Source organism: Mus caroli, chromosome 16, assembly GCF_900094665.2.
Source record: "Mus caroli chromosome 16, CAROLI_EIJ_v1.1, whole genome shotgun sequence".
Classification (NCBI taxonomy): Eukaryota; Metazoa; Chordata; class Mammalia; order Rodentia; family Muridae; genus Mus; species Mus caroli.
The window spans coordinates 40,414,006-40,440,114 of NC_034585.1; the positions used below are offsets into that span (position 1 = coordinate 40,414,006).

At 42.3% G+C, this 26,109-nt stretch overlaps 1 protein-coding gene across 23 annotated transcripts in view; it reads left to right on the plus strand.

Moving 5' to 3' along the window:
• Zbtb20 (zinc finger and BTB domain containing 20) overlaps positions 1-26,109 on the plus strand; it is a 751,404-nt gene that overhangs the window by 652,322 nt on the left and 72,973 nt on the right. The window lies entirely within an intron of this gene.

Consider the following 26,109-nt stretch of genomic DNA (forward strand, 5'->3'; position numbering starts at 1 on the left):
ATCATTTAGTTCTTCCATTGATGTGCTGAAATTCAAAATGAATGGCCAAAGGTAATAAAGTGGCATGCTTTTTTTAGTACACTTTCCTATGGAAAGTTTAAACAACTCTTCAAACATATTTGAAAACAGTAAATAAATAACCTACAAAATTCAATATTTTCTTAAATTTGGAAGTAAACCACAGTCATTCCTAGGCTTGAGTCTCTGTACACCAAGTTTCAAACCAAAGCATATTTTGGTATTTTGATGGTTGAGTTATAACCCCCTGAAAAGAGGACCTGATTGTGTGCAGTGAGGACAGCTGCTCCTGGAACTCCATCCAGGCTACTAAAATAAAACACTGGCGCTTACCAGTCACTGCTGACCACTGTTCTATAGGCAGTGAGGGAGCTCTGTCAGCAGCGCATGCTTGCTGTGGCCAGATTCTAGACAAGGAAAAAAAGAGAAAACAGTACACCCCAAAGCCAAACCAAAACCCAGATGTTAAAAGCAATTGAAGATGCCAAAAATCTTCCAGGTTCTAGTCCTGTTCAGTATTTTTAAGGTACTGCTAAGGAATTCTAGTTAAGGTCTGTCTGACCGTGTTAGCGAGGTAGCTGGTGTTGGTGAGCATCTCTGTAGGTTTATACGTTTCTTTGCTCATGATTATCTGAAGCAAAATCCATGGAACTTTTATTGACACTTTGACCACTGGACACCCCACACATTAGCAAAGTCTATTGCCAATGTTTTACAAAGACATAGTGGATCAAGCTATAGTACTGGTTGACTTAATTGTTTCCCACCCCTCAAAAGAGTTGGGGTGACTGTGATAGAGGCAAATTTCTGTTTTCCCATGTGAAGAGTGAAGAAAATGAATCTGTCATTTTCATACCCCAGCTAGATGCTGTGAGCATTTGATGGACTGGTAATATAATCTTAATAAACTCAGGGAGTTTGCTGGTGATTAATTATGTCCTTTTGGAAGAGGATGCTAGGAGGAGCACTCTCTCCTGATGTGAAAAATACCAAATGGTCATTGTCTTGTCTTGTGGCATAGCTGCTTTTAGCAATACCACAACCTCAACATGAGTGAGAGTTATGTCTTGAATTATTTTGCTCATGGGCTCAGACACCTTAATACTGATACCCAGTGTTCTGTTTTGGCAGCTATCCATTTTAATTTAAATTAAAACCTGTGACTATGAAATGAATTTTTTTCTGTATCCCAAGACATTTACTCACTGAATAAATATTTACTGAGAAGGTACTCAGAACAAAATATTATACTGAGCCATATGATTTGCTTAGGAACTAAATCTGTGGTGGTAACCACATTAAATCCATCTTGTAACCAAGTAAACCATCCAGACAACTTTCACAAAACTGGAACTTTCTATTTGAAAGGAGCCCTTCAGTGCACAGTTGAGGGCATTTGGAACTGGCCAGTTCCATGAATTCCTTGCACTCTGCACATGTGGTTCATATAGAGCTCTAGAGGCAGAGCCCAAAGCTCCTGGTTATAGTATGTGCTGGGTTCCGGCCCTCAGCATGCCTGTTTATCATGTTCTCCTCAGGGATGCTGCAGGGATGCAGTCGGCTCTGACGTTTTCCCTGCACTATCTTTCTTCTTTGATGCTGATCAGTTAAGCAGTGGCATGGCTTTTCTGAGTTTAGTAATGACACATCCCTAGGCCATGTCTGCAGTCCTGTCATCACATTGGTGTCGAAGGAATGTAAGCCCTTATATGGACACGTTCTTAACAAATAAAAGCATTTCTCAAACATAGATTCTCTTTTCTTAATGATATCAAAGTCTATTAACTTTCTCATCTATTGGCCACTGGTAGACACTCTCTGAGAGGTGTGCTTCTGAGGGAATATTTATGAGAATTTTAAGTTGCTCCACAGAGTTCTGAGAACCTACTGCATGTGTGGATAAATCGTGAAGGAAAAGGAAGGAAGAGCAGGAATATACATGAGGAAGAGGCCCTGGAAAAGGGTTTGAAATGACTTTGTTATAAACTGGACCTTTAATGATAGATCCTAATTACTTGTAAGCATATATAATAATTCTGAATATTTCCAGGTGGTTGGGGGTACATGCCCTTAATCCTAACACACTGGCAGAGGCAGGTAGATCTCTGAGTTCAAGGCTAGCCTGGTCTCCAGAGCAAGTTCCAGGATAGCCTGGCGCTACACAGAGAAACCCTGTCTCAATAAAAACAAAAAGATAAATCAGTACGAATAATAATTCTGAATATTGGGAAAATAACCTGGTTTTCAGGAATGAAAATTAAGACACAGATGATTCTGTAGCATGGTGTTTGAAAGCTCACTAAATGTTCCGACAGCATTGCGTCATTGCTTTAGGTTAGCAACCTCTTTGCAAGACAGCCAAACTGCACTAAAATAGAAGAAAGGCAAACTCATTTGGATGGACCCAGTTACTCTTGTAGAGTAAATTCCGAACTTTCCTCCTCTGCCTTTTCCCCATCCCAGTATTTGTCATTTTTCATCCTTCAATTTGAAAGCCCATCCACCATTACAAACACACACAAAACTATGCAGTGTGATATTTGTCCACTTCTTAGATATTCCTTCTATTCAACTATGTGAGTTTAGGAAAACTGTGAACGTTTAGGAGGTAGAGAGAACAACTTACCATTGATATGCATAGGCTGCTAAACTTGGTTGTGATCCCTAGCTGTGTGTGGTAGTAGCTGTATGCCCTTCCTCTTGTTGCCATCTGCTTGCTCCTCTTGTTCCTTCTTAATGAGCTCTAGAGCTATCATTGCTGTAAGATGTACACATACACATGATTTGCTAACAGAAAGCTACTGTGTCCTGTTTAGATAAAGGGAAAATGAAGAAAAGGACCTGGTAGCTCTGAAAGATCAAACGAGTACCAGTTGTTGGTACTTCAAGCAAGATGGCTGGGCCCCAAGAGCATTTCTGGGAAGCACAGCAGCATACATGTTCATCCATGTATGTGCACAGTTCGAATCTCAGCTCTGCCACTTAGGAGCCATGTGACCTGCACTTTGCTTCTCCTCTCTAAAGGTCTCTGCTCCATACTTCTCCCACCTGAGTCAAGGAGGTGGCTACTACAGAGAGAGTAGTGTGGTACACCTCAGGTGGTAGGGTGTAGATGACTGCAGGTTTGCAGACATTCTGGCCCTCCTGTGCCTGCTTTTAGCATCATAATTGCCACAGAGGATCTTGGGAGTCTGTGGTTTTAAGAAAACTCCACTGGGTCAGGCTCATAGTCCTTTCAGGTCAGCATTCAGTTTCTGACCACAGGACCAGGGACTGTTACATAAGTCATAACTGTCCTTGTCGCTGACTGCAGGAATTACTTACTTCCCTTCCCATATCCTAGTTTCTCTGAATAACTCTGAACTTGCTATCCATGAATTTAGTTAAACTTAGTGGTATATTTCTGCCATCAGTCTTTAATGAACTTTGTTTGCAACCTTGTGTTTAAAGTGATTCTTTGCTTAAAGACCAGGAAGATATTCATCATCATATAACAGAACGTGATAAGAAAATCCATTTTCCATTCCCCGGCTTTCCATCCCCTTACAGACATTATCCGATCCCTGTCTGGATTTGACCATCTAAATAGAAAGCTTCCTTGGTTAGAATCATTGTGATTTAACTCTTCCCTTCCCCTGTGAAAATCCTCCAGACTCCAGCGAGATGGTCTTAGTATGCATGCAGTTGCCTCTGAGCCAGAGTTCAGCTTAGAGACAGCTGGCAAACTGTTCAACAAACTGGACCAGAGAGGAGAATCATAACAAAAACATGATCTGTCTGGAGCAAAGTGGAAAAACTTGCCTTAAGGAAAAACAAGAGGCATTTCCCCTGCTGTCGGAGAATCTAAACAAGGGTTACAGAGCACTTTCCCAGTGCCTTGTGCCTCTCCAGCAGTCCTTTAGGCTTAGAACCACAGTGAGGTTAGACTGAATACACTGTGTTGCTGTCAGAGACTGATGCTTCCAGAGTGACAAGGCAGCACCAGTCTGGGGTTAAAGCGCCTCGTCACCTTAGCATCCTCACTCCACACAAAGATTTGAAGGTCACTTTCTAAGGAGAAAGTCCTTTCAGGTAGTAACTGATGCAGTCAGGCAGCTCTGAGCCCGGTACCCCTCAGTCTTCTCAGGGCCTCTGACACAGCAGCCCAGGCATGGCAGGCACCACTGTCTCTAGAATCAAGCATCCTGTTTGTCTAAAGCTTCATAGAACCTGTGCACAAGGTGTCCATTCATTCTTTTCTTCTTGTGAGCTGTTCCCTTCTCATGGATGAGGGGAACTAAATTACATGCACAAGTGTGGCTGAACACTATGGAGAAGGTACTGAGGTAAGCGCCATGGTATGTCCCGGCCTGATGTCCTTGCCTATATTGTCACCATAAAAATCACAAGGTCATTTCCAGACCTTGTCCTGAAGTAGAAGACTGAGATCATCCTAAGACTAGGCTTTTTTCAAATGCAAATGGCACAGACTTCCTTAACCTGCTCACTTGGAGAAATCTTAGTAAACTAACCCCCAGCCTTGTGTCCGGACAAACAGACCATTAAAGAAGCCTTTAATGGGGCCTTTTTTTGCTGATTTGTTTTAGCTTCCTTTCCAAATAGTCTTCACACTGCTTAATTCAAAAGTGCTTCATATTATTTTAATAAGCTATACCCTGTATCTCTCTGGGCCCTTCTCTTCCTCACTGAATGATCCTGCTAAGTTCTGAAAAGCCTTTGCCAGGCAGATAATAGGTGAAGATCATTGTATTTCGGCTCCCTGATCCATTACACTCCTGCCTTTCACCCGCATGCAGAGTGTAGTGTTGTTTTTGGTTTTTTTTCCTAACAGAATAAATTAAATATGAAAGGAAAAGACTAATGTAATTCAAATAAACATGTTAATGACCCTATTTTTCCATTTGGTAACTAGACCGGATGTGGTGGTATGCCAGTTTTTTACTGAGCCTGTAATTTAAAACTTTGAACAAGGACACTTTTTCCCCCTTTTATTTCCATCCTCCATTCCCAACCTCTTTTATTCTTACAGACACTCCTTACTGTCCAATTAGTTTGGGAACATGAAAACTGTCCTCATTGTTGCCTGGAGTCTTAGGCGACCCGGGTGGTTTATCTCTGTGGGGTGGCTTGTGAGTTTGCAGTTGGACCGGTGATTAACCTGTCAGAGCACTGTACCTCTTTCAGGGCATGAGGAAGGAGGGCACTGGCACACCACACACCTCCTCCTCACGGCCTGGCAGCCGATTTTGCAGATTGTACATGTGTGTGCTTGTGCTCTAGGCGGTACTTCAACGCTGAGATGTGGGGACAGATGAGCCCTTAACCTGGGAACTAGCCATGCATTCCAGCTGCATTTTAGTCAGTTAGCTCCATGTCTTAAGAACTTTTTATTGCTCCAACTAAAACCTTAGCTAATTCCATGTACCCTCAAATAACCTCTAGTCTCCACTCCCCCATGGCCTCTCCTGTCTCCCTTGTACCCAGAGCAACCACTTTCCACAACACTCTCATCCAACACACACACACACACACACACACACACACACAGAGGAAGGAGAGCTACCTGCAAAGCCTCTCCTGTCCCTTGTGTCTCTGATGTACCACCTGTCTGCTGTAGTTTACTCTAGTGAGCTCAGAATCCTGAATTTCTCCACACTGTGCATGTGTAATCTATCCCTCCCCCGCCCCTGGAATGCACTGTCCCCTTGGCATTTGCAGGCTAGAAGCCCTTATCTCTTGTTTCTTTTACTTTAGTCACTTCCCAGTGTTTGAAGGGAAACTTTTTGATGTGAACATATTCTGGTTTGGGTTTTTTCTTTTTCCCTAACTGAAGCTGGCTGGCTGGAGGAATGAAGGGGAGAGGGGGCTCTGGCCCCGTTACTTCCTGTTTGTTTTTGTTCCGGAGAATGCAGACCATCTGTGTCTCTGCAACGCTTTTCTTCTGCAGCCACTGCTCTCATTCGGATAGTTAATGTTCTTAGTTCCCTCATTTCTCACTAAACAATTTCCTATTTCTCTTCCAGAAACTCCTAAGCCCCTCATTAAATCTTTCTTCCTGAAATTTCTTATCTTAATAGCACCTCTGGATACAGTTCGGTCCCCATTAAGGCCAGGATACAAATTAAGTAAATGATAACGGGAGAGAGGAGAAGGGAGAGAAGGAGAGAGGAAGCTGTAAATGAGAGGGGAAAATTAGGCATGCTTTGAAAATGGAGTCCGAGGATTCTCAGACCCAGGTCCTGAGTCCTAGCATACACTGCCAACTAGACCCTCTCTGTCGGGTGGACTGGGGCGTTTCGCCATATTGTGGATGTCTGTGGAAACTGGGCCTTCTAAGTACGGAGAGTGTTGCTCCGGGGCTTGCTTCCAGGGCATCAGTTAATGGTTAAGATTACCCTTTCTTATGGCTCACAAGTGTACTTTCTCATAGTTATCAGAATTTGTAGAAATACATTTTTCTTGGAGATGCCCATAAGCATCCTGTATACTTCGGGATGTTTTGTCTTGTTTTTCAGTGTAGTTTCACTACACAAGGTCTCTAAGCTACTTGAGCCTCCATATCTTTTGCTGAGTACCATCTTCATGTCAGATGCCAGTGCGTTTTAGAACATCGTACTTTCCCCACTCATGTTTAAAAACAAAAGTCAACCCTCCCCGCCCCTCAGTTCTTAAGGCCAGGATTAAAAAATTAAATCAATTCCAGGGTTCAGCTTCCCAGAATTACGTCAGTCAGTTTGAGCCTAATGTGTGTTCCCAACAGTCCACAGGAAAGCAAGGAGTAGCTATGGACTTCCCAGACTGCCAGACAAGCATTGGTCACTGGTGTCCTTCTGTTTGTCCCTGCTGTAGTGCCTTCAGCTAGGCACATACCATTTAATCAGTGATGTATTAAAATGGGCCTGGTGTAGTCAGAAATAGCTAGGCCAAAATCGACTGGCTATTTTTACAAAGAAAAAAAGAGGAGAGAAAATTGCTCTTTTAATCTGGGCAAATCAAATCGTGCCTGCTTGCCTTCCACCTGTAGCTATATGTGGGCAGGAGAGGTCTGCTTGAAGGCAGTGCTTTCTTATACTTCTTTATTTATGCTTATCCACATGGGGTCGAAGCACCAAGGTATCTTCAAAACTGAGTTTTCCCATTCACATGAGAAAATGTGTATTCTATTTCTCTCAGGGGAAACTACAAGAAAAACAGACCTCCTCTTTGCCACTCTTAGAAGATTTGAATAAAAACATAATACACTCGGCCTCTTCTGCCGTTTAGTTTTTTTCTCTGTCAAGAAATCATATCTGAGTATGACATCACAGCATGCTGCTCCAGGCTGCTGGGTGATGGATGAAGGCGAGGGCCTTAATTGGGTTAACAGGGCACACCAGGGGCGCAGGGTGGAGGGTGAGTTCTGCTCTCCCAGTTAGAGCTGCTCCAGGCAGTGTGAAAGAAACACAGTCATGCCAGGGAGGGGCTCCTCTCCCCAGGGACTGTGAACACCGGTGTTCTGTCTTCCTTTCATATATTACCAACCAATGAAATTAATCTTTTGAAAAGGAAAAATGTAAACTGTGCTTTGTTTTTAATCTGCAAGAGAGTTGGGGGTGGGTTGTGCTGGCAGGTTTGTTCTGTAGCATTGATTTGTGACCAACAAAGGAAATGTCTACTTATGAGACACAAATCAATGCCACCAGACTGTGAAAGTGCAAACAGAGATGTGAGAGAATTACTCAATCGTTAGTCCTCTGTGGAATTTAAAACAGTCCTTCAGTTGTTCTGAAACCCACCTACACCCACCACCATCCTCAGAGAGAGAGAGAGAGAGAGAGAGAGAGAGCGAGACGGAGGATGGCCTCTTGTGACTTTCTGAAGGGAAGACAAGAGTCCCTTCATGGATTTCGGAGCCCACTTGCCCTGTCTTCAGATGCTGTGGATTACCAGGTTGTGGGACACTGGTGGATCAGTTTCAGCCCAGGCTCCTGCTTTGCTCGGCAGTAGCTTTGGCTACTCTAAAGTCGACAGCTTCTTGCAAACTCTGCTTATTTTAAAGTAATCCACAGAACTTAGTATTTTTTATTAACAAAAGTTAAACATACAAAGATGTAGGCAGAAGGCTAAAAAGATACTTTGTGAAATCACCAATTTGAACACACTGGGAAAGGGACAACTGACCTGATTTAGCGGAAAGTATGAATCCTGTCATATCTATGTAGTTTGAAATTTTGAGAATGTTAACAAGTGAATCTCATGAGCACTGACTTCAAAATAAAGATTACAACTAGCAAACCTGATAGCTGTTGGCTAGATGAGGCTCCCATCCTCCCCACATGAACTAACATTACTAATTTGCTTACAAATCCTATTTCCAGAGATAGCAAAAGGTAAATTTCAATACTATCCCTATTCTACCTATCACAGTTTATAAATTATGCTAATGACCCTTCAGGGAACTAGAATAAAAGATGGTCAGATGATATACCACTGAATATTTCTTATAATTTCTTCTTAGTCTCTTTAGGTTTGTCAGATAGCCCAGAGTCCTATGCAAAGCCTCAGAAAACATTGGAAGCCCAGAAATGCTTTCTACCATGGCTCCTCCATCCTTTCCTGCTTCTGCTTCCCTGATGAAGTCAATCCCTCCTGACTCTCTCACCTGACTCAACAAAAGCACGCTTACTTCTCCTTGGCCTTATGTTAGTCAGCTGCCTGAGGGAAACAAGGGACTGAATTGAAGGATCAGATACCTACCGAATAAAGTAATTAATGATGAGTTTCTGGCCAAGCCCACTGAAAATAGTCCCTCAATAAAAGCACACAATTATTAAACTGTGTTACATTCTAATTCCTCACAATCCAATTCTGACAGTGTACACCTCTGACTTACACCCGTAAGTCAGAATAAACAAGGACCTTCAAGTGTCCAAATGGACTCCACCAAGTCTCCAACAAATCCTGCATTCAAAAGTAGTATTATCTCTATAGGCCTCATGTATCGGATTTTTCCAATCCAAAGCTGGTTAGAGAATACATTTAGCATAGAACATTGGGAGGAGATGGTTCTGGGAAACTGAGAGCGATGGCATGTGGCTTTGGCAGTGGAGAGTCCACTACACACAGTTCCTTCTGTGGCAGAGAGGTTGAACTGTGGAGAAGAAGGTGATTCTCCAAAGAAATAGGAAAAATCTATCTCTGACAAGCAGGAATGATGAGCGTTCAAGGATAACCCTTCATCATAAAAAATCTGAGATTGTACCAGTGTAGTCCAACAGGAGCAGGGACCTCTGAAGGGCTTCTGTATTCTAACATTTAGTGTGTGTATCAGTGCTCATCATTTCTGTCATTTATACTTAGGTGGAGCATTTTATACATACACCACTTTTATTTATTTAGCTTTTTTTTTTTCAATTTGGAAAATGCAGACATGGTTTTGTATGGTTCTGGAAAACAAGCTAGCCAAAGTTACTCAGCATGGACACCCTGAGAGGCTGTCACTCCTGAGTGGTTTGTTCTAAGTCCAGGTCTCTAACAGGAGGCCTCTCTCCCTTCCATTGATCTGAGGTAGATAGTGTGTGTTGTCCTCTGGAGGAAGGCAGAGGGAGGCGTGCTTGCTCGTATCCAGCTGCTTTGCTTTGTTAATGTGTCAATGTAACTGACCAGAAACATGGTACAGGGAGTTGTTTGTGTGTTTGTTCTTTGCTTATGCAACTTTCCAAGCAGACAGTGTTCTTGAGACCAGATGGTAAAGAACAGTCAACTGCAAGCTCTACTCTGCAGATGTATTGATGTTTCATGTCTTCTTGAAGCCAGTTCAAATACATTTTTGAATTTTTGAATAGTAATCCTTGTATTTCTATGAGGTCCTCTTTAACTAACAAGGAAAGGGGCTGGAATATTTACTTTCATGGTCTCTGGGGGCAGTTGAGCAGTGGAACAGCAATGTTATAACCATATGGTGTTCAACCTTCAACCAGACAAACGTCCAGCACGTGTTATTTTGTGCAGGGTGGATCATCAGGTCACAGCGAACACCTTGTGTAAGTCACAAACACAGACCTATTTCCAACATCATTGTTTCCAACAGTGTACTTTTTTAGTACTTTTTTTTCATTTATTTTTTTTATTTTATTTATCCATCATTTCAACTTGGCACGTGTTTGTTGGGATTGTGTTGTTGTTGTTGTTGTTGTTGTTTATCTGCTCAGCAATTTGGAAGTTTACTTGGAACACAGATGAGCTAAGATCAAAAGCTGTTTTTCAAAAAATAAAATGCCTCTAGTAAGTAAAAATGAAGATGCTATATCTGAATGAATGTGGAAAGTTGTCCCTCTGTATATTTTTAAAGCTTCTCAAACTATCCCCAGTTCTCAGCCAAATGCAGCCTACCCAGATTGTCTTTAGGAAAGTAGCAATTCACAGGGATTTGCAGTTAGCTGAATATCAAAGCACACACTCTCTTCAGTCCCTGCTCATAGCTCCACCATTTTAGAATATGGTGAGAGATGCCAGAGACCTACCATCTGTTTAATGGGCTAATTATGTTTAGCACATGCCTACTTCACAGTAATACCATGAGTGAGGTTGCCAAACATCATACAAATGTATATGTTTGTATGTATTGATATATAAATACACACATAAATAAAGTCTCATACATATATCGTAACAGTCAGTGTTTCTCAGCTTTACTCCAGGCTCTCCTTCCGAGATATATTACAGCCCTTCACTTGGGCATTGGCAGAGTTTGTATGATGTATGAAGGGTGGGTCAGACTGAGAGGGACAGTGATGAATATATACATACATATATACATATACAAATATATGCATATATATTTGCCTATTTATATATATTAAATACATATATTTTCCTGTTTTAGCTGTACTCCCTATTTTCCCCTCTTAAAATCTTAATTTACCTCTATAGTCAGCACAGCCAAACTTCATGACACTGTTTCTGTACCAAATGTTTTAGCTCCTCCCTTTTAGACATTGAGACTCACTTCTACTGAATCCCTTCAGCGGAAGGCTACAGCTTTTCTCTTAGATGCCGTAACTTCTCTATTGAGTCTGTTGTTAAAGCTTGCATATTCTTTCCCTTTCATGAAGCTTGCACAGCCTTTGACAATGTTTCTGGTGGTCTCAGAACACTTCCTAGGAGTGTGGTCTCAGGGACTCTAGTCATTACGGTAACTAGCTGCCACGTGCTAGCCAAGAAAATTATCACTGGGTCCCAAGTTGGGACAGCCTAAGCAGATTCTTAGACATGAAGCTTACAGTCCAGGTCCAGAGGGTTTCAGAAGTAAAAGAGACGCAGACAGAGGGCATTCCAGGTGAAGGGAATGAAACCAGCAAATGAATAGGGCAGAAATGGAAAGGAGCAAGTCATGGGTAACCAGAGTGCCTAGTCAGGATATGATATAAACTCTAGGTACCGAGCTTTCTGTGTGGCGCCTTTGTCTCTGTAAGGCCAGCTCTGCAAGCTCTGGACCTGCTTGGCTTTGAGGGTGCATTGGCCTGAGAGCTATTGGGAGAAATATCCACGTCTGCATTCCAGACTATAAAACCAATCTGTAGCAAAAGATCACAACATAGGGAACTCTCCTGGGTACATTTCATATGTACCTCCCGAGATGAAGTGTCTTTGTAAAGCTTCCTGCACCCAGCAGTAGAACGTTTTACTACATACACTGTCTTAGCTAGAGTAAATTCTTTAGAGCTTTTTCGTCCTGTTTGTTTGTTTTTGCTTTTGCAGATTTATGCTTACTATGGATTTCTCTAACCAAGTTAGATGGAGGGGAAATAGCCAAGACATAAATAGTCCAATCAGATAAGCTTGTGTGAGCAGGGCGGAGCTTTGTGAGAAAATAAACTCCTGAGTACCAGAATGGTTGTTTTCATCTTAGGCATCAGTCTGATGTGAAGGGAACATTGACAGGCAAAGAAAGGCAGAGCTAGTACTTATATTTTCCCTTGGATAGATGAAAATAGATCACCTTGCTCTTTGCTATGTGACTTCTTAAGGTGGAAAACCCAATAAGTCATGCAAGGTACACAGACCCTGATCAGAAGAAAGCAGTGTTTATCTAAATAAGAGGTGGAATTGCCTCTCCATCTCTTATGTAGCACCATCAAACACTATGGCTGGAAGGACTCCTTAGAGCCAGCCCACCTAGCACCCCTGTTCTACATGGAGGACTAAGCGTTGCATTCCTTGTCTGTGGCCTACAACAGTAGAGCCATGGATAGGGATCCAAAATCTTCTGAGATGCTCAGGTAGCACTCAGTCAAACTACTCCATAGTTTTTCTTCAGTTCCTCTGTCTTAGATTTAGATAATTCTAACTTTTCTTCTTCCAGCAACACTGCTTTTTTATATCTTGATTACCTACTGGCTTTTCAATTAATTGCTTTGGAGACATTTATTTTATAATAATTAATTGCTTGGTTCCTATAAATGAATCTAATAGTTAAGATAGCCTCTCAGATGTAGCCTAATTATTTCACAAATACAGTTAAGCTTGCCAGATGGACACCTCCATCTTCCTTTTGGATGACTGCTGAAATACCTGTAGAACTGTCTTGGACACTATTAGACCTTTCAGATTCATCTCTAGGGCTGCAGACACTTGCTGGGAGGTATAAACAGGAGGTCAGAGTTGCTCCTTTGCCCTGTGTGAGCTGTGCCTAGGATGTGTTTAAATTGCTGTGCCTTTGTAAGGAAGGAATTCCCACTACCTTCAATTTCCCCAGTTCCTGTCATCAGACCAGTTACTACAAATGGATTGCCTGTCAGCCTCCAAAACAGCTGGACTTAGTGTGTTGTTGTGTTTTGTTCAGTGTAAAGGAGAAAGAACACGATGAGTGTCTGGCATGGCTAGGTTCCCTTTCGTGGATAAGAGTCCATCACTGACAACAGACATTCAATAAAAGGGGCAGAAAAAAAAGTGTTTAAAAAAAAACATTTGAGTCACTTGAAGATATTAGCTCCAAGCTTCTGATACGATGCCGTGTGGCTTGTTGCCCACATATGGTTATTATGATCTACTTGTCAGCAATGAGCCAGAAATACTCTTACTGTTGCAATGCAAAGATACATAATAATCCATTTTTACACTGCAAATGCATGTGGCCCATCAAGTCCTTGCTCAGATGCCAAACTCACCACTGTGAAAGAACTGGCTGACATAGTGCCCTAAAATTTCAGGTAAATATAGTCACCTCGCACAGGCATGGAGTGAGCCTGGTTTTTGAAGCCAAGAGAAGGAGAAGCAAAACTCTGCTCTTCCCTAAGTTCGAACCATTTGGCAATAGTCACAGTAGTTAGAGGGAATAGCCTTTTGTGAAGAAAATTGTGGTGTCTCAGGGCTGTTTTTATTAAAACATTTAGTCCACCAGAATACCAATTTTAAGAATAATTTAATTCACAAAGCATATGAAATAAACAGAAGAGTCTAGTCCCAACAGCTGCATCCCACCACTGTGATCCTGCTGTGATGCAGGGGGACTCAGTGGTCAAGATCCCTTCCCACTGCATTTGGATATTTGTGAGGGGAGAAAAAAAAAAAACTAGAACTCATTTCCTTTAATATCCATATGGCATGTAGCAAAACCACCAGAGAATACTGATTGAGATTCTTTTTTTTTTTTTTTTTGCCAATTCTACCCAGATGTTCAGGTAACAATAATAGACATCTTCTCCTCCCTCTTATTTTTTTTCTTCATGTTTTCTTCTCCAATCTAATGTGTTCCTTGCTTTTATGGATTGGAATCACTCCTTAAAGGAAGTAAGCAAAGTTCATCCCATTTGCAAGAAACATACACTACTGTGACTGGTAGTCGGTCTCATTGTGGCTTTTTGTAGCCTATGCAACTGAGGAGCGCGTGGAAGAGCCAGTCAGTGGTCCTCAGAGGACACTGTTTAGCTTACCTAGTCTAATCCACTGTTTCCCATTACAGAACAATCAAAGGTCCTACCCCAAATGAGTAGCAGGATGTAACCTCTCTGTGTCTGTAATTTCCGTAAAGTCCTCCATGATATCTGGGGGTATTGGCTCCTAGGGATGCAAGCTTTAAAAGTATGTCCTGGCAATGATGTCCCACAAGAGGGAAATGTGAGTTGGTGAAGAAATACAGACATAGATATCTTTGTAATATTTTTTCTCATAAATATTTTAATTCGCTATCAAGACCCCATTTGATCTTCAATCAAATGAGTGATTTAAAGAAAAAATTATCTTTGGGGGCTGGGGAGATGGCTCATTGAGTACGATTGCTTGCTTTGCAATCATGAGAACTTGAGTTCAAAACCCCAGTACCCACATAAAATGCTGGATGTGACTGTATGTGCCTGTAATCCCGGCATTGGGAAGTAAGAGACAGGCAGATCCCCAGGCACTCACTAACCCTCAGCCTTACCAGAACAGAGAACTCCTTTCTCAAAGAAATAAGGCAGAGATAGTGACACAAGAACAGATAGACATCCTTTTCTGGCTTTTGCACTTACAGATGAAACATACATACATACATACACACACACTTTACCTTTGTAATTTTTCTAAGTCATATTTCAGTCTTTCCTTCCTATCACTGGGATTTTGGGTAATCGTCTTAACAGGTAGCTGGGAGGAAGTCATGTGTGAAAAGTCCTCATAGCTTATAGCAAAACAGAAGATAAGCTCAGGAGAGAAGTGAAAATCCATAAATGCAGTTATCCCCCCACCACAAAGAGAGTAGTTTAGGGACACTGTATGATGCTACATGGCCTGCATGGGGAAACACTGAAGCCATGTTTTCAGTTGCCTTGTCCTCCCTGGAAATTCATGCAATAAACAGAGCCAAGAAACTTTGGAATATACTCTAGTGAAACATAAAGGAGATGAGAAAAAAGTCCTCTGAAACTCCAATTTAACCAGTGCATGCTAGCAGCCAATCCAGTGTATAACTGCCTCCTTTGTCCTTGGGGTTTGACATTTCTGTACACTAGGAAAGAGAATATATGTGCCTGGTGTGTTTGGAGCACTTGGCTGTTTCAAATACTTTTAAGATGAATACTTGTTTCCTGCATTTCCTTAAACAAGCTCCGTTAAACATATCAGTTATCCCACGATGCACGGTTTATTCAGTAAATTGCAAAAAAAGAAAAAGGAGAAAAAAAATCAATTGGACCCGTCTCTTTCTCCCTTTGCCCCCTCCTGTCTCTCACACTGTGTGAGGAGTTGAAAGTGTGTGTGTATATGTGCATGTGTGTGCATGAGTGTGTCTGGGAGGTAGACAGATTCCCTACCTGGAAATGGCTTGCTATTATTAGATGTTCAGTTACCAGGGGTTATGTAAGACAATTGGAGCTCTGTTTTTAACAGAGACGTGATTCATGCTGCTTGTAGTAACAGTAACCACCTCCGAACGAGACAGAAACCAGACCCAGACAAAGGCTGGAGAATCAATGCCGACTCACTGCAGCCCCCTCCCGATACCCTCTGCCTTTCAATCAGGGCACTTAGGTTATCAGGAAAGGAGGCTCCTGCTAATTCTGGGTCTGTTCTGTCTCCTGGGACTGCCAGATAAATTCATGTGTCTGGAGCTAGACACAGAAAAAAGTAGGCTTCGGGAGCTGTGACATCTGAGCTCCCTCCCTAGGATCTCGCCAGTGATCCCCACCTGGCAAGGAAGAGGGCCTGCACCTGTGCTAGGCACAGATGTCTACTTAGAAAATTTAAGGGCTTGAGTGTTAGGATCGCCCACTCTCAGAACTTCCCCTCCGGTGATGTTTTCAGCTTGTCAAGAGAACAAAGGGTGGGATGGTATTAAAGCCACTACCCCCTTTTCCCCAAACTCCACCAGACTCTCGGACTTGGCTGTCAGCTCTCACCCAGATCAAGACCCTTCTCTGGGCCCTTCAGACCACACCACCTCCACAGTAGCCAAAGATTTGCATACCAGCCCCACAGCTGAGTAGGACAGGCAGTGAATCTCAACCACGACTTCTCAGGTGAAAATGACCTTAGTGCTTAACAGTGGTGGTGGCTGTGATTTTATCTATAGAAAAAGATTTGCAGCTGGGAAAGTTGGTGGCCTGAATAGCGACATGCAGCTCCTGTCAGATGCAGAGAGAATATGCGCATCTGGTTCTTTGACACTACAAAGTTTGGTGGTAACCAGTAACATTTTTTTTTTGAGGAGAAATTAAAAAGTTAAAAACAAAAAGCATTTTCTCCTGAAAACTTTTAGACCACACTGTACTACTCACTCAGCAGGCAGCTCAAAATCTTCCCCTTCCCTCTCTCCTACCCCAGTCCCACAGGTCTCATCTGTGTGAATCATGACGAAAACTCACTCTTAATGAAAGTCTCCCCATGCAGTAGCACGGCCCCAGCAGTGTCTCCCTGACCCTCCTGGTGACATCCCAGAAAGATGTGGATAGCTTAGCCTTCCCCCAGAACCTGGAGACAAAATACTTCTGCTGCAAAAAGAAACCGGTGCTTGACTAGAAGGCTCACATGACTCAGAAATTAGCTGTCCTGCCCCAGTTAATGTACCCCACAGGCTGGCTGCTGCCCTTTACTCTCTATCAAATGTGTAAACCACCCAGAAGGACAGCTCTGAGTGTAGGAGTGACAGAGAAATGTCTAGCCATTCAGTTTCATCAAGTCAATATCTCCTGTGATAAAAATTTCATCTTTAAAAATACTTTTATTGATTACTAGTAATGATCGATATCTTGATACATTCTTAGGACTATTGACTATGGACTATAGGAAATCTCTGCTAGTCCACATGTTCCTTACCTTTCAAGGTAAAACATTTAAGTAAGCATTCTCATCTTATATAAAAGAGTTTTAATTATATTCTCTGTATACCACGTCTTTAATCAAGAACAGCAGTGAACTATTTCACAGACCACAGATCATGAGCATTTTCTTTTCTGCTAAGATACCAAAGTCTTCTGTTCCCTCGGTTTTAAGGAAAAAAGCTGAACTCTTCCTGCACACAGTAAAACCTCCTGCTCATGCATCCAGGGACCATACGTCTAGCCCCAGTCTTAGTACAAACTCACTATTAGGAAATACGCTAAGTCTCTACTTCAGATAACATCTAATCTGCAGAACTCAAAGCCCTTTGATATCTGGTTGTTATGCACTGGCCTGAGAAAACCTGCCCTGGGCTTTCTGTGCTGCTGTAGTAACCAGTTTTATGGGGAAGATAGACCTCACTGTTTGGGGGCTTTGTGTTGTCCAAGCGGCTGCCAGGCCTGCCTTAGCTTACACAACACAATGTGTCTCCAGACTGACTGGAGATAGAGGCTGGGATATGGGTGAAAGGTGGCAGAGAATTCTAGACATTTGCTGCATGCCCTGGTGATATCTTTCATTTTCATCAGACTACCATGATTTAATGATCATTAATAACAATTTTCCTTGACAAAAGCGTGTTCCAGGACTTCCCTTCATGGGCTGTTTGGTGTTCTTTATTCTTTTATCTTTCTCTCTGGTAAAAAACTAAGCAGTCTTGCTTATAGATAAGAACAGGGCAGCCTTTGCTTTTCTCGGTTTAGTCTTATTTAAAAGCCTTAGAGATATGTGGTGGCATTTGCTGAGGTGACGACAATAATAGTGGATGGTAGGTTTTTCAACAATGGATGATACATTCTACCTGGACCTTTACCATCCTAAATGATACCCTGCAGATAACATGATTAGAACATCCTACTGTGTGCATAGGCCTGCAGTAGATGTTGATGTTTCTGTAAACTACTAGACCTCTATTCTCTAGAGGACTGTGACACACTCCCAATGATACATAGAGTAGGTAGTAAAGAGTAACTATTTATCTAAATGCTAAGTCAGTGTCAGGGGTCAACATCACCCAAAGCATTCTTCCCAACAGAGTTTAATAAGGACTAGTTCACTTCCTGTGGGCCTTGAATGGGAAGAAAGTTTAGGTACCAATGAAAGGCAACAAAGATGGCACCCTATAACTTTGAAAACAGTCTGTTCAAAAGCTTAGGGATACAACTGTATTTATCTTTCTGACCCCTAAAAGTTAACTTGGTAATACTAACGGGAGTATTAACAGAAAGACCTTATTTTATAGACATTCAGTGGCTTTCATCATAGGCAAAAACAAAACAAACAAACAAGCTTTCCCTTGATGGTCCTCTGGCATCTTCTTAGATAAAATAATGTCCCATTAGTCCAGTAAGCTTGGGCAAAGCATGTAGGGATTCCTAAATTTATTTAACCAAAAAAAAAAAAAAAGTAAGATTTCTTTTTAAGTATTTATTTATTTGTGCAGGATGAGGGGCTGGGTGGAGACAGGGCAAGCACCCATGGAGGTCACGCTTGTGGCAGTGGTCAGTTCAGTGTTTCTAACTCACAGGTCCCCAGATCATTCTCAGGCTTAGCAGAAATGGCCTTCACACACTGAGCCATCACACTGGCCCAAGTTTTTATTAAAAACAATAGTTAAGGGCTGGAGAGATGGCTCAGCTGTTAAAGGCTAGGCTCACAACCAAAAACAATAATTTATGTGTGTGGGAGCTTTGTCTGCCATGCATTTCTGCACACATATGCATGCCTGGTGCCAGGAGAGGTCAGGGGCAAATATTGGATCCCCTGGAACTGGAGCCTCAAAAGGCTGTGACTTGACTTGTGGGTGCTGGGACTTGAACCAGGGTTTTCTGGAAGAGCAGCCAGTGCTTTTAACCATGGAAGCACCTTTCCATGCCTCCCTTCCCCCACCTCTTTTTTTTTTTTTCTTATGATGCTTTTTAAGGTTCTAGTGTCCTGTAACCTCACTCTGAGGCATACCACCTTTAAAGGAGTTGACGGTCCAGAGTTGAAAATCATACCATGTTGTAATGATCAGTGCTGTTGACAATGAACGGACCTCTAACTACAGAGAAGTTTCAGAGGTGAATCCAGCCTACACAATAGGTGAGGACTGCAAAGGAGAATGTCTAAAGCAAGAATCAAGTGTGGGGGGAACAAGAAAGAATGGTTCTATCTTGAGTAATAAAAATCAGAGGTGATTAAAGGCGATTAGATTCCATAAACTTAGCACGCTCAGGACAGCTGCATAGGAGTTATGCTTCTCAACTGAGAAAGAAAGCACAATGAGCAGGACTTGGTAAAATACACCGAGGTTCGCACGTGGAAACAACGAGCAGGTTTGAAGACCAGGATTGGAGCAGATAGAGGGCCTTACTTCCACCAGGGGCAGCACTGAGCAACTCGTGGTCATCTAGATTCATCAGTGAAAACATTAAAGGGAAACCCAGTACATAAAAGTGGAGACAGACAGGAAACCCAAAGGCTACCAAGGAGAGAACTCCATTACAAGATGCTATAGGCCACACCTCAGGGCAGTGTGACAAAAACCTGATGTTCCATCCTACATTGCTCCATTCCTGCTTCATGGCCTATGGCAAATAACTGTATCTTTCCTAAAGCATCTCAGACGCCTTGTCTGGATGTAAAATAGGAATTCAATACCTGTGAAGAGTGAAGGCATGAAGTTAGACAATGAAAGAAAATGTCCTTTTACCATGTGCTAAGCATTTAGTTAGGGATAGCCAAAATTGGCACTGAGGTGAGGGGATAGAAAAAAGAAAGTGAAATTCTCTCAGAGTGTATTATCTGGGATAAAGCTACTGGGATGTGTCTTCGTACCTACCCCACCCACCCACCCACCCACCCACCCAGTAAACCAAAAAATGGTTAGTACAGAAAATTATAATCCAAGAGACAAAGTATAAAAAACTGATATACCAGAAAGTCTTCTGGTCCACAGATCATGTACCAGTGGGATCTGTATTCCAGAATTTAAAGAGGACTCATAACCAGGGCCTGTGGCAGGCTTTCTGGACAGGAAGGTGTCCATTTGGAATGACTCAGGGTGGGTAGAAGGGGTGTCCTGTCACCACCATATATCTATCACCTGATCCCCAATTCTCTTAATTTAAATAAGAATCAACTACCTGAAACACGAAGGCTTTAGGGGATATGCAGTTCTTATTAACAGAGTTTGTGAATTGTCAAAAAGGAATCAGGGGTCTCTGTGGAGAACATTACCGTAGACTTACTGTGACAAACAGTTGCACTGCGCTTCCACTCTCTGTGGCAGGACCATCCCAGGGGTCTTTGAGCCATCAGAGGTATTTCTCCTGGACATGGTATTAACTGGTGGTTAATTAACGAGCTACATTTTAAAACTGGGAGCAGTTCTCCCAGCATGGAGAAGCTGAAGCCACGTCCCTGATCAGCCTGTCTGGCCATGCTGCCTCTCATGCCTTACTTGTTTTAATGGTTTCTCGCCAGTCTTCATCAGCTGGGATTAGTGATATCGACTAGGGAATTGGTTTCAGGTAATTAGTTAAAAAGGTAAAAGTCAAATAGATTTCTTTAACATGGTTAGTGGCTTCCCAGGTTGATGAGCTCTGTAATTCCCACAGTTTTCTTCTCAAGGAGGCTGCTACAATTTTAAGGGAACTTAAAATCATAAAACTCATCCCTTCTTTTTACAAATGGAAAAGGTGATCACTGAGAAGCCAGATGATTTGCCTAAGGTCACCCAGACAGTTCTAGAATTTTCTTTCTCTTCTCTTAGTCTTACTCCTTTGAGTTCTCTTTGAATTCTCTTTCTGTCCCCCCCCCTTGTGTATACACGCGCGCACGCGCACACACACACACACACACACACAGACACACACGCTCTATTCCCACAGTTACCTCACTATTGACTCTGTTCTTGCGTTTGTCCCTGTGCTGTGATCTCCTGCGCCTCAGCGTATGAGTTAGAGGGTCTTGGGCAGTCAGTAACACACACACACACACACACACACACACACACACACACTGACTCGATGCTTCACTTAGAGTGAAGAAATGAGGGAAGTAGAACAATTTTAAATTTACTGTGATCTTCAAGACAGCTTTTTCTACACCTGGGAATTGCTGTTAGACAATTACGGTTAGTAAAGCTCATTGAATTTCTCAGAGGAGAGGTGTTATTTATTACCAGATAATTATTGTTAAAAATAACAATAATGTAAAAATGGGACGGTGGCATGTTTGAGACATTATCATTCTTAGGTTACAGAAGTTGAGGAGAATTATTGGAAATCTAGAAACAATAGTTTGTTGTTGTTCACAACATACTCCATGTCAGAAACTCCTGGAATTCTGATGTCTGATGACTGACCCAGAATCAGAAGCTAAACTGCCCCTCTGAAACAAACCCCTACTAGAAAAGAGAATGTCAGATGTAAGATGAGTGGTACCCATGCCTATAGTATCAGCATCACCTGGGAACTTACCAAAATGCAGAACTGCAGACTCCATCTAGACATACTGATTCAGAAATTCTAGTGATTTGAGTGCTGGTTAGAACGTGAAGCTGGTCTGCTGAATATTAACAGTTGAAAATATTAAAATCATGTTCTACAGAGAGAGAGAGAGAGAGAGAGAGAGAGAGAGAACTTGAGACTGATATAAAACATTCCCATCTTCAATTAGAAAGGAATTACGAATGAACTTCAAGGCCAGTTCTTTCCCTGTGACTCTTGACTCTCAAGGAAATGACTCCCTGTGGGACATGGCAAGAGGCACTAATGCACCTTGTACATTGTGAGAATTGTTTTATAGTGGCAAGAATACAGAAGATCTGCATTTGAATTCTGTCTTCGCTATCTTCAAGCTTTCTAATCACAGACTTTTCACGAGCTCTCTGAGTTCCTCCTCTGTACACTGGGCACAGTAATCAACATAGCTGAGAAGGTTAAATGAGAATATTTTCATATTTGCGAATCTGTGGTCCCTGATAAAATGTCGACATCCATAAATAGCTGTTCTTGCTTTCACAGTGCCTTTTATGTGAGCTTCTACCCCAAAGCCCGCTCTCATTTTATACTGACTTTGTGATCTCTGAGGAGTGAGTAGCAGAGGCCACACTGAAGTCAGACCTCGGCCTCATGTGATGCATGGCATTGTGTTCCTTAGCAGCTCAACTCAACTGGCTTCCAAGGCAGGTGTACAGAGACACCATCAAAGCTACAGGCAGAAGAGAAGTGACCCTCTGTCTGATCTGCATCTGACACCATCATGAAACTTGCTGGGTTCTAAGAGCAGACTCTTTATTATAGTGCTGATATAAGAGGCAGGGGGAACAGATGTATTTCCAGATACTAAGTAGAATTTGTGGCCCTTTAAAATTACCTTTTAACTTAAAAATTTCGTACACTGGGTACAGAAGTCATTAAAAGGGAATAAATATGAAAAACCCTGAGAGGTCATTTTCACTGAGTCTTTATTTTAAGAGTATAACTATCCTTTAAGCAATAAAACATGAGAGACCATGCAGTAGCTCTGATTAGTAGACCCTCAGGTGTATGCAGGTACCTGAGAGGGGAAATAAGGAAATGGGGTTAGAAGATAGTCTGCCAAAAAAGCTGGACGATCATAGCAGCAGGATGTGAAGGAGAAGGCTTTGATTAAAGGACAGGAAGATTATGGCTCTGTTTAATTACAAATTTCACACTTTTACTAAACTATTATGTGGGCTGAACATGTACAGTTACCTAATTACATAGAGGATATCTGTAGATTGCCAGGTAACTGTTCACTGCAATGTGGGAGAATATTGATCAGTGATTTTCTTTATTATCTTAATATAGTTGCCAGAAGATTAAAAAGTTCAGGGGGACAAAGAGTTAATAATCTCCAGCCATATGGTAGGTTAGAAGGAACAATGAACACCTTGTGGGCCCAGTTTTGCTGGTTGGGTGGCTGCTAAGGTAAACGGTTCAATGCATAGCACCTCTCCGCCATAGCAGTCAAAACTTCTGACAACTATGACCGTCTTCTTTCTCTGCTGGGTGATGATGAGTTGATGGAGCCTTTGGTACTCTAGACTAATGTTTAAGAGGAAGCCGTCCTGACCAATAATAAATGACTGACAGGCCCTGGAAGATCTGTTTTATTTGCTATGATAAACACCACTATCCCGAGACAGTTGTTTTGGGTTTAGTTTTCGTTTGGTTTGGGTTGTTTTCTTGTTCATTTGTTTTGTTTTAGCTTTTCATTTAGGACTAAGAAAAGATGAATCTGTTTGAGGTCAGAGGAGAAATGGAACAAATAATACTTCTTCCATCTCTGGAAAAAAGCAGGGCAAAAAAAAAAAAAAAGAAAGAAAGAAAAAAGAAATGAGAAGAGGCTTGGGGCAGCCACCTACACTTTTCTATGAGTAAATCATTAAATAAGGAGAAAAATAAGTGCAAATTTAAGTTCGCCCAGAACACAGAAAGTGAGCAAGCTTGCTGGGAAAAGAAGCATTAATGTAGCAAGACTGTCAAACGGCTATGATGAATTTAACTGCAGTATTGATGTAGCCTGGTTCTGCGAGGAGCCATAGCTGAAGCCGTGGCCTTTTCAAGCGTAAGGAGCCTCATTCCAGCCTTCAGTCTTGGTTTATCAGTGCAGCGGTATTTTTCAGTGTTGTCACAATTGTTACTGCTGGTAATGTTAGAAAAGCTGCTTCTTTGCTGTTATGATCCACCCCCATCTTAAGGCATATCAAAACATAAAGTGCTATTTATTCTCTCAGTCTGTTGAAGCTAATAAGTGAAACAAGTTTGTTATTTTTGAAACATAATAGACACCCAAACCCTCCCAGTCTCTAGTCTGATCATTACTCTTGGTGGTCTGGTGGCCTTATTGCTATTCAGCAGGCACTGACATATTTAAAGATACAAGACCTTTGCTATCAGTTGTCCTTGCTTAGTTACTAACAAGGAGAGGACCTTGAGCAAGTCGGCTCCCTTAATCCCCTGTCTGAGCACAAGGACAGTGGAGCAGATGAGCTTCAAAGTCCTTTCAGTTCATCCTCAGTTTCTATGACTTCTAAGCAAGGTTCTTTATTCCTTTGGAATTCCACTCAGCCAACCTCAGCTGAGCACACATCCATATGGTAGGCATTGCTTATGCAAAACATTGTACTATGGAGGCAGAAAAAGAGGTGTGCTCCTGATTGTGTGCACCGTAAAAGGATGCAGCCAACACCTCTGTAGCCAAAGACAGTCATAAGAGAAAAGTTCAAGAGATGCATTAGACTACAATTCCTGACACTAGAGATTTCAGGATGAAGATCCAGGATACAGGGTTGCTGTCAGTGTTTGAGCTGGCTGGACAATGGACAGCTGTGTGGAAATATGATTGGTCAAAAGGAGTGTGACCTAATGGTAGTAGACTGAGCACAGAAACCCAGCAAGTCCTGTCTGTTCAGATTCTTGCTGGCCTCTCTGTACAGCATTCCTTCTACCTGGGTATGAACAGGACCATTTCTTAACCTGGGGTCTTAAGATTTTCTCTTCCAAAGAAGGTATGTCAGAGCCTTTGTAGCCTTTTCCTACAGAGAAAGGCACAGGAAGAATAGAACAGTATCTTTACACATCACAATCTGCTTTTAGGGATGGGGGTTCTAATTTCTATCTCCTACTTTGCAGAAAAGAGTCTTGTTTCTGTGACTTGCCTTATGAGGAGAGGAGAGAGGAGAGGGGATGTCAGAGAGAAAGGTTGCTTCTGAAGCCTCCACCTTGAGGTTTTTGTCTCTGCTTTCTGGAAATAGGGAGACAAATGGTACAAGTGGTGACTGGAGTTGGGAAAATGTGCCAAGGGAGCCTGCAAATCAGTGCTTGAGGAGTCAAGGGCATTTATTTCCCTTTGAGAAATGCTTCCTAAATGAGGTGGCGTTAGTGGCTCTTAAAGAAGTTATATGTTGACACTAGAAAGAGAGGAAAGTACTGTGAACATGTATGGAAGAATGGGGCTTTGCTGATGTATAGAATGAACCATAGCGAGAAGAATCAAAAATTGGATCGGGGCTAGCTTACAACAGTCCACAAGGAGTTGTTGCTCAAAGGAGTGTTACACTGAGGCTGACGTTTTAGAACAATAACGTAACAATAGTAGAAAGGTTTAATGTTGTTAAAGTGGAGAGAAACTACAAGAATAGAGGCAGTCAGAAGATGGACTCAGATGTTCTGGGAGCAGGTGGTAGACCCAATAGATTCAAGAAAGCTGGCCAGAGGAAGAACTACAGGGTTGGTGGCTGATTCCATATGGGAAGGCAAAAACATCAGGCTAGACACCACTATAACTGCTCAGCTACAGACAAGGCCCAGAGTAGGAATGGCAGCAAGAGTGAGGAAATGAAAACTCTAGGAAAGCAACATGTTCTGAGGAAAGAGAACAAGGCCTATCTTTACTTTCTAATTTAAAAGAGTCTGTTACTATTCAATGGCATAGCATGTTCCGCAGCATTAGAGACCCTGATTTGCTCATCTTTCCCAAGGGTCTACTAGACACAGTGTGCACACTGGGCGAACAGATGGTGAGTGCACTGGTCACTGGCCGAGTACACAGTATAGGTATGGTGCACTGCAGAAAGCAAGAGCTGGAGAGAGCAATGGAGACTCTCTGAGAACATGTTTGCAGAGGTCTGGACAAGTTTTCTAGACAAAGCCTGCAGTGAGAATGGTAAAGAACGTATCTATCAAGGGAAGGAGAGAAGGAAAACCAGCCAGTGCAGGAGACAGAACAGCAGACAGGAGAAAGGGAGATAGTCAGGATAGTGAGTGTCCTGCCCCTATCACAAAGCTGGGTAAGTTTCAGGGGCAAAGTGGACCCTGAGCAGGACCCAGAGGACAGGAATGGGGTGGGGAAGAACCAGTGAGCTGGGGGCCCCTGGAGACAGACCATAATCTGTGCTTTCTAAGGCTGTACTCCCGGGGTTACGAGATCAGAAAGGGAGACTCTCCCGTTCTTCTGAAGGGGATTAGAGAGAAGGCAAGAATTCAAACCAGGTAAGTGGCTGTCTTCAGGAGAAGCAATGGCTGAGCATTAGAGAGGCAGAGACAGAAGAGAATTAAACATACCAGAACTGTGATGCACATAGGCACTGTGGAGTACTACTCAGCCTTGAAAAAGAAGGCGAGGTTGTCATTGTACAGCATGAGTGAGCCTAGAAAACTGTTAGGTACAATAAGCCAGGCACAGAAAGATAAATATGGCGTGCTTTCTCTTATATAGAATCCAAAAAAAAATGGACTGCTC